We start from the raw sequence: 9,934 nt of genomic DNA, 5'->3' as shown, positions 1-9,934 counted from the left end.
AAAATAGTTCAGCATCAGTTCAACACAACCTTTATAACATGATTTTCAGGTTCCCAAAAAGGGTTTTATGGGGAAGCTATTGAACCCAGGTGGCTGCTTTTGTATTATGCTAGAAGTCATAGAAGATCTCCAACCTTAGGTGCTGACTGCAAGGTTGGAGGGCAGCACTGACTTGGCTGCCTGATGGTAGCAAGGAGTCCTGACATGGCACTGCCCTGCCAGCAGTTGCAGGGTTGTTTCCTCTACATGATTTAGTAACATGATTAGTGAGTTTGTATTATAGCTGTGGGTAAAAAAAAATCCACATACATACATAAGTTTAACCTTTTGTTGTAGCAAAACCTTCCTACCTACTACCTGATTGTTTGTGTGGTGCACACAAAGTGCGTGGCCAAAAATGTTGGTCCTGTGTGCTTGGGTTAATGGTGGGGCAGGTAAATAACTTGCATGGGGTACAAAAGTTTCTGATGGCAGCCCTGAATATGATTGAGCACTCCCTCCTTCTGTAAGATTTGCATTTGCTTGGCCTTGGTATCTGTAATCAGGCTGCATCATGGCTCTGTTCTAACCTTTTAACCAATCTTTCATTGTCCACTATGCTAACAAAACCTCATCTCCAGATCAAAGTAATGTAGGGGTGCCACAAGGTCCATCTCCCTGTATGCTATGTCTTTGGGAGGTTTTAGCCACTCATTTGGCTTGAAATATCATCTGTATGATGATGATATCTAAATATATTTATTAGTTGCCAGTCCAGGCCTGCCCCTTAGTGCTCTAGCACTTCTGCCTTGGGGTAAAATGGTTGCCTATTTGTATAAATGAAATTGGTAATACATCCTTCAATGTTTTGACCACATGATGGCGCTAAACAACAATTTATAAATTGCAACTTATTGGTAAGCTTATGTAGTTTGAAAAGACCTCTGGTTGGCCTGAAACATTTAAGTGAACCACAACATATGCTCAATTTGTAATAATGGTGTAATATTATTCAAAGGCCAGTCACATTAGAACCTTCATACAATTACAGCTAATCCTCTTTGAAGCAGTTTTTTTTAATCTTATACAAGTGTTTTTGAGGTAATAACATGAGCAAAATGTTGCCTAGGTCCAGTAACCCATAGCAGCCAAATAGTAACTGTGTTTGTGCAAACTTCACTCATTCTACTATTCCTTTGTCCATAAAGACCCACATCTGGGATTTACAATATATTTCTAAGCTGTATTGACATAATTTCTCCAATAAATCACTAGATCAGTTAATGAACACATGCCTTATACTATTGAGTTGTTTTAGTAGAAGTACATTATGGGACACATTCATTAAAGTATGATTGAATCCGAATACAAGTTTTCATACTGTGTGTAGTTTTTGCGACTTTTTTGTACTTTGTGACAGTTTGCGCAACAATTTGTGCGACAAAATCGTATTTGTCGCTCCGAGTATGAAAGTTTCGGATTCATTATCCTTGACTTTCCTTGGGCCGGGTTGGAGCTGCAGAGTGCCATTGAGCCCTATGGGAGACTTTCCTTGGGCCAGGTTGGAGCTGCAGAGTGCCATTGAGCCCTATGGGAGGCTTTCCTTGGGCCAGGTTGGAGCTGCAGAGTGCCATTGAGCCCTATGGGAGACTTTCCTTGGGCCGGGTTGGAGCTGCAGAGTGCCATTGAGTCCTATGGGAGACTTTCCTTGGGCCGGGTTGGAGCTGCAGAGTGCCATTGAGTCCTATGGGAGACTTTCCTTGGGCCGGGTTGGAGCTGCAGAGTGCCATTGAGCCCTATGGGAGACTTTCCTTGGGCCGGGTTGGAGCTGCAGAGTGCCATTGAGCCCTATGGGAGACTTTCCTTGGGCCGGGTTGGAACTGCAGAGTGCCATTGAGCCCTATGGGAGGCTTTCCTTGGGCCGGGTTGGAGCTGCAGAGTGCCATTGAGCCCTATGGGAGACTTTCCTTGGGCCGGGTTGGAACTGCAGAGTGCCATTGAGCCCTATGGGAGACTTTCCTTGGGCCGGGTTGGAGCTGCAGAGTGCCATTGAGTCCTATGGGAGACTTTCCTTGGGCCGGGTTGGAGCTGCAGAGTGCCATTGAGCCCTATGGGAGACTTTCCTTGGGCCGGGTTGGAGCTGCAGAGTGCCATTGAGCCCTATGGGAGACTTTCCTTGGGCCGGGTTGGAACTGCAGAGTGCCATTGAGCCCTATGGGAGGCTTTCCTTGGGCCGGGTTGGAGCTGCAGAGTGCCATTGAGCCCTATGGGAGACATTCCTTGGGCCGGGTTGGAGCTGCAGAGTGCCATTGAGCCCTATGGGTGACTTTCCTTGGGCCGGGTTGGAGCTGCAGAGTGCCATTGAGCCCTATGGGAGACTTTCCTTGGGCCAGGTTGGAGCTGCAGAGTGCCATTGAGCCCTATGGGAGACTTTCCTTGGGCCGGGTTGGAGCTGCAGAGTGCCATTGAGCCCTATGGGAGACTTTCCTTGGGCCAGGTTAGAGCTGCAGAGTGCCATTGAGCCCTATGGGAGACTTTCCTTGGGCCGGGTTGGAGCTGCAGAGTGCCATTGATTCCTATGGGAGACTTTCCTTGGGCCGGGTTGGAGCTGCAGAGTGCCATTGAGCCCTATGGGAGACTTTCCTTGGGCCGGGTTGGAGCTGCAGAGTGCCATTGAGCCCTATGGGAGACTTTCCTTGGGCCAGGTTGGAGCTGCAGAGTGCCATTGAGCCCTATGGGAGGCTTTCCTTGGGCCAGGTTGGAGCTGCAGAGTGCCATTGAGCCCTATGGGAGACTTTCCTTGGGCCGGGTTGGAGCTGCAGAGTGCCATTGAGCCCTATGGGAGGCTTTCCTTGGGCCAGGTTGGAGCTGCAGAGTGCCATTGAGCCCTATGGGAGGCTTTCCTTGGGCCAGGTTGGAGCTGCAGAGTGCCATTGAGCCCTATGGGAGACTTTCCTTGGGCCGGGTTGGAGCTGCAGAGTGCCATTGAGCCCTATGGGAGACTTTCCTTGGGCCGGGTTGGAGCTGCAGAGTGCCATTGAGCCCTATGGGAGACTTTCCTTGGGCCAGGTTAGAGCTGCAGAGTGCCATTGAGCCCTATGGGAGACTTTCCTTGGGCCGGGTTGGAGCTGCAGAGTGCCATTGATTCCTATGGGAGACTTTCCTTGGGCCGGGTTGGAGCTGCAGAGTGCCATTGAGCCCTATGGGAGACTTTCCTTGGGCCGGGTTGGAGCTGCAGAGTGCCATTGAGCCCTATGGGAGACTTTCCTTGGGCCAGGTTGGAGCTGCAGAGTGCCATTGAGCCCTATGGGAGGCTTTCCTTGGGCCAGGTTGGAGCTGCAGAGTGCCATTGAGCCCTATGGGAGACTTTCCTTGGGCCGGGTTGGAGCTGCAGAGTGCCATTGAGCCCTATGGGAGGCTTTCCTTGGGCCAGGTTGGAGCTGCAGAGTGCCATTGAGCCCTATGGGAGGCTTTCCTTGGGCCAGGTTGGAGCTGCAGAGTGCCATTGAGCCCTATGGGAGACTTTCCTTGGGCCGGGTTGGAGCTGCAGAGTGCCATTGAGCCCTATGGGAGACTTTCCTTGGGCCGGGTTGGAGCTGCAGAGTGCCATTGAGGCTTCAAAAAACATGCACTGAAGGATCAAAGTCAGAAAGGTTTTCCCGCCATTTCTGATCATTCGGATAAGAAAATTTCGTGACTTTCGGATCGCCAATATGATATTATCGTGACTATATTATTGATTTTTTCCTAAGCATTTTAATGACATTTTCGATCATCAGAAATTATATTATCTAATCCAAATGTTACCAATTTCGGGATTCACACTCGTACTTTGATGAATCTGCCCCATAGTGTGTTTATCTATCCTGCCTGGCCAAATCCTATATTCATGTTGTAAAATAACTCATTATGTTATGCATTACACCATGGAGCTGGAAATCCCACTGCGGCAGCACGGACAAGTAGGCATCCTGCCAGTCACTTCTAAAGTTTATCGTTTGTGTCACTTCCCAAGTGACAAGTGTAGTAATTTAGTAATCAACTGCTGTAACCATACTCAGCTGCTCTCTCTCCATATTTCTGTCCTCAGTGCCTGGAGCACTTCTGTGATTCCCTTGCTTTACTTCTAACCACAGAATATTCAAAGCATTGTGGGAATTGGGGTCTTGGCGGAAGGGTAGCTGACAACATTGTTTCAGTAGTACCTGTAGTTATAAGCAGCAGTACATGGAATGATAAAGCACAGAGTAATTACTTTTAATTACATTTCCAGATTGAAATGTTGTCTTTCATATATTTTGAAAGGTTTCTAGCAGCCTTTTGACCTGGTAGCCAGCAAGACAGTTGTGTAAGGCAAGCCACTGGTTCTTTTAATGGAGGATCCCCATTAAAGTGCGGCCCTATTTAAAAACCTCCTCTGGTCTCTCTACCAATACGGACCCTGTGTGAGCATGCGCAGTTGAAGCGGATTCCCAACTAGCCCCAACTGCACAAGCTCACGCAGGGTCCGTTCTGGCGGTGAGACCCGAAGCATTTTCTAACGGACGGAAGATGGAGCCTAGATAGGGACACTTTTTAATGTAATAGGAGGGAGAGGGGGTTGATGGGGGGCAGTTAAAAGGGCTTTTGTACTAGGGGGGGTTTAGTTCTCCTTTAACTTTTAGTATTCTATAAAATTGCCTATTCATTGCAACTTTTCAATTGGTCTTCCTTTTTCATTTTCTCTAGTTTTTAGAATTATTTGCCTTCCTCTTCAGACTCTTTCCAGCATTCCAATAACCACAGCAACCAAAAGCTATTTCTCTGCGACACTATAATTTAATTATTGTTACTTTTTATTACTTATCTTTCTATTTAGGCCCTCCTCCGTTCTTATTCTTGTTTGTCCCATGGCTTCTGCCTGAAGAACTTATCTTTGTAGTTGAAATAGATGGTACTCAGGGATAGGTCCAATAATTAACGCTCTTGATCTGAATTAAAGGGGATGTTCAACTTCAGACAGTTCAAATTTGAACTTGTCAGAATTTTTTTTTTTTTTCGGAAATCATCTTTATTATTTAAAATGTTGTTTTAAAACTTGATCAGCGCTGCTCAAGCTCTCACCGATCTGCTATGTGTGTAGGGGATAAATTGGATCTCAATACCTTAAGTTTGCTAAAGAATCAATAAAACATTAATTAAACCCTATGGGATTGTTTTGCATCCAATAAGGATTATTTGTATCTTAGTTGGGATCGAATACAGGTATCGGACCCCTTATCCGGAAACCCGTTATCCAGAAAGCTCCGAATTACGGAAAGCCCGTCTCCCATAGACTCCATTATAAGCAAATAATTCAGAATTTTAAAACTGATGTAGAAATAAAACAGAACCTTGTAATTTATCCCAACTAAGATATAAATAATCCTTATTGGATGCAAAACAATCCTATTGGGTTTAATTAATGTTTTATTAATTTTTTAGTAGACTTAAGGTATGGAGATCCAAATTATGGAAAGACCCCTTATCCGGAATACCCTTGGTCCTGAGCATTCTGGATAATGGGTCCTATACCTGTACAAGGTACTGTTTTATTATTACAGAGAAAAAGGAATTTAGTTTTAAAATTCTGAATTATTTGATTAAAATGGAGTCTATGGGAGACGAGCTTTCTGGATAATGGGTTTCCGGATAAGGGATCCCATACCTGTAATAACAAGAAGGTGTGCTGCTATTGAAGGAATACTGTTTGCCGTTAGTTTGTGCAAGCACCCAGTTTATGGTTGGACTGTGACATCCATAGAGAGAGTAATGGAAGCCAAAGTATATTCCTATTTAGAGAAGGAAGCAAGAAGTATTGTGCCTAAGTTTTCTGGTTTTAGAGAGTTACCAGATACAGTGTGTAGGCAATTGGAATCATCAAAGGACATGTAAACCCCACACAAAAATGTAATCAGTGAACAGCCTCTTTGAAATCTTTCAATACCTGCCACTCTGGCTGTGCAGAGGTTAATAGTAAGGCTGCAACATCTCCTTAATCACTTAGATTTCCTTCTCCTCCTGTAACCCACTCGGCACCACACAAATCCTTACCCAATGTTCCATGGAGTTGATGACTTTAAATATTGAATTTATTTCTCAAGAATTGCGTGCCCTAGATGCAGAGATGGTTAAACTTCACTTACACTATAATAAATAAATCTTCTTTCCTTAAGTCTTGGAATTACACAATCACAACAAGTAGGCAGGCGCCATTTTGTGGGCACTGTTAGTAAGGCAAGCTTTGTATCATGCCAAAATAATGTTTATGTGCCAGAATGGGGGACCAGATGCCCAAACTCATGCATTGGCTACACAATTACATGGTGAGGAGGGAGGGGGAGAGTGAGAATTGCAGACACATCTGGGTAGTGCTGAACAGAAAGTTATTGTTTGCCCCGCCTCTTATGGTATAAGTTTTACCCCCGGGGCAAGAGAGGTCCCCAAATTTGCCCCATTGACTTATAATGGGGATTTTGGGGAATAACTAGTTTGTCGTAGACCCATGAATGAGGTGTCAAACGGTGCGGCTTATTCGGGAATGGGGGTGCTATGACTTTTCTGAGGGGTGGGCGGTTAATTGCCCCAGCAAGGGGGAAATTAACCGCCCATAGACCTAACATTGAGACCCCAGCAGGGGGCAATTAACCACCGTTTGTCGTAGACCCATGAATGAGGTGTCAAACCGTGCGGCTTATTCGGGAATGGGGTGCTATGACTTTTCTGAGGGGTGGGCGGTTAATTGCCCCAGCCAGGGGTGGGAGGTGAATTGCCCCAGCAGGGGGGCAATTAGCCACCTTTTGTCGTAGACCCATGAATGAGGTGTCAAACTGTGCGGCTTATTCGGGAATGGGGTGCTATGACTTTTCTAGGGGGTGGGCAGTTAATTGCCCCAGCAGGGGGTAATTAACCACCGTTTGTCGTAAACCCATGAATGAGGTGTCAAACCGTGCGGCTTATTCGGTAATGGGGTGCTATGACTTTTCTGAGGGGTGGGCGGTTAATTGCCCCCGCAGGGGTGGCCCAGCAGGGGGCAATTAACCACCTTTTGTTGTAGACCTATGAATGAGGTGTCATACTGTGCGGCTTATTCGGGAATGGGGTGCAATGACTTTTCTGAGGGGTGCTCGGTTAATTGCCCCAGCAGGGTGCAATTAACCACCGTTTGTCATAGACCCATGAATGAGGTGTCAAACCGTGCAGCTTATTCAGGAATGGGGTGCTATGAATTTTCTGAGGGGTGGCTGGTTAATTGCCCCAGCAGGGGGCAATTAACCACCGTTTGTCAAACCGGTGTCAAACCGTGCGGCTTATTCGGGAATGGAGTCTATGGGAGATGGCCTCTCCTTAATTTTAACTTTCTGGATAATGGGTTTCCAGATAATGGATCCCATACCTGTACCAGCTATCAAATTGCCCACCATAAGCATGCCTGCTTGCCCCTGTCAAGGTGAGTTGAATCATGCTATCTATGGCAGCTGAAAGCAACTGTCATGGAAAAAAAATAAGTTTCTTATCACTGCTGGGGCAATTAACTGCCCACCCCTCAGAAAAGTCATAGCACCCCTTTCCCGAATAAGCCACATGGTTCGACACCTCATTCATGGGTCTACGACTAACGGTGGTTAATTGCCCCCTGCTTGGGCAATTAACCTCCCACCCCTGCGGGGGCAATTAACCGCCCACCCCTCAGAAAAGTCATATCACCCGATTCCTGAATAAGCCGCACGGTTTGACACCTCATTCATAGGTCTACGACAAATGGTGATTAATTGCCCCCTGCTGGGGCAATTAACCTCCCAACACCTTAGAAAAGTCATAGCACCCGATTCCCGAATAAGCCGCACGGTTTGACACCTCATTCATGGGTCTATGACAAACGGTTGTTAATTACCCCCTGCTGGGGCAATTAACCGCCCACCCCCTAGATAAGTCATAGCACCCCATTCCCGAATAAGCCGCATGGTTTGACACCTCATTCATAGGTCTACGACAAATGGTGGTTAATTGCCCCCTGCTGGGGCAATTAACCGCCCACCCCACAGAAAAGTCATAGCACCCCATTCCTGAATAAGCCGCACGGTTTGACACCTCATTCATGGGTCTACGACAAACAGTGGTTAATTACCCCTTGCTGGGGCAATTAACCACCCACCCCCTAGAAGAGTCATAGCACCCCATTCCCGAATAAGCCGCACGGTTTGACACCTCATTCATGGGTCTACGACAAATGGTGGTTAATTGCCCCCTGCTGGGGCAATTAACCTCCCACCCCTGTTGGGGCAATTAACCGCCCACTCCTAGAAAAGTCATAGAACCCCATTCCTGAATCAGCCGCACGGTTTGACAAGCAGGCATGCTTATGGTGGTACAGGTATGGGATCCATTATCTGGAAACCCATTATCCAGAACGTTCCAAATTACAGAGAGGCCATCTCCCATAGACTCCATTATAAGCAAATAATTCTAATGTTTTAAAATAATTTCCTTTTTCTCTGTATCAATAAAACAGTGAGTTTGTACTTGATCCCCACTAAGATACCATTAATCCATACTGGAGGCAAAATAATGCCATTGGGTTTTATTAATGTTTAAATTATTTTTAGTTGACTTAAGGTATGGAGATCCAAATTACAGAAAGAAACTCCAGGTCCCGAGCATTCTGGGTAACAGGTCCCATACCTGTATCATAAATCGTGAGCTGCCCTTGAAAGTGCAAAATATAGGACTTGTGGGGAAATGTAGCCATTGAAAAAGTCATAACGACAACCGCTTCAGCCCATTTCTGGGCCAAGCGGTCACCGGGACATAGGGAGGTTAAGTGACTTCTGTCCAGGGGTCACAAGGGCGTAACCTGCGGTGAGGCATATTTCTAGCTATGGGGGGATTAGAACTACTGGCTGGCTGGCTTAAGGCGGGTGCCTTGACCACTAGGCTACGCTTGCTCCTCCCGCTTGTAGGATGTTTTTTTCGTCCGCTTGTCATCGTCATCTTGGCAGTTGGCCTATCCTAGCCGACTGAATGAAATGAAGGATTTTAGCGCAGAGAGGGAATTTTTTAGAAACGTGAAACTTACCACATTTGAAGAGGTTTGCAACCTGTGTCAGAAGATACCCCACACAAGGGTATAAATTTTACCCCCGGGGCAAGAGAGGTCCCCAAATTTGCCCCATTGACGTATAATGGGGATTTTGGCGAATAACTAGTTTGTCGTAGACCCATGAATGAGGTGTCAAACGGTGCGGCTTATTCGGGAATGGGGGTGCTATGACTTTTCTGAGGGGTGGGCGGTTAATTGCCCCAGCAAGGGGGAAATTAACCTCCCATAGACTTAACATTGAGACCCCAGCAGGGGGCAATTAACCACCGTTTGTCGTAGACCCATGAATGAGGTGTCAAACCGTGCGGCTTATTTGAGAATGGGGTGCAATGACTTTTCTGAGGGGTGGGCGGTTAATTGCCCCAGCAGGGGGCAATTAACTACCATTTGTCGTAGACCCATGAATGAGGTGTCAAACCGTGTGGCTGATTCGGGAATGGGGTTCTATGACTTTTCTAGGGGCGGGCGGTGAATTGCCCCAGCAGGGGTGGGAGGTTAATTGCCCCAGCAGGGGGCAATTAACCACCTTTTGTCGTCGACCCATGAATGAGGTGTCAAACTGTGTGGCTTATTCGGGAATGGGGTGCTATGACTTTTCTAGGGGGTGGGCAGTTAATTGCCCCATCAGGGGGTAATTAACCACCGTTTGTCGTAGACCCATGAATGAGGTGTCAAACCGTGCGGCTTATTCGGGAATAGGGTGCTATGACTTTTCTGAGGGGTGGGCGGTAAATTGCCCCCGCAGGGGTGGGAGGTTAATTGCCCCAGCAGGGGGCAATTAACCACCGTTTGTCATAGACCCATGAATGAGGTGTCAAACCATTCAGCTTATTCAGG

Source organism: Xenopus tropicalis, chromosome 10 (genome assembly GCF_000004195.4).
Source record: "Xenopus tropicalis strain Nigerian chromosome 10, UCB_Xtro_10.0, whole genome shotgun sequence".
Lineage (NCBI taxonomy): Eukaryota > Metazoa > Chordata > Amphibia > Anura > Pipidae > Xenopus > Xenopus tropicalis.
The sequence above is the reverse complement of the archived record's forward strand: the minus strand, read 5'-3'. Positions refer to the sequence as shown.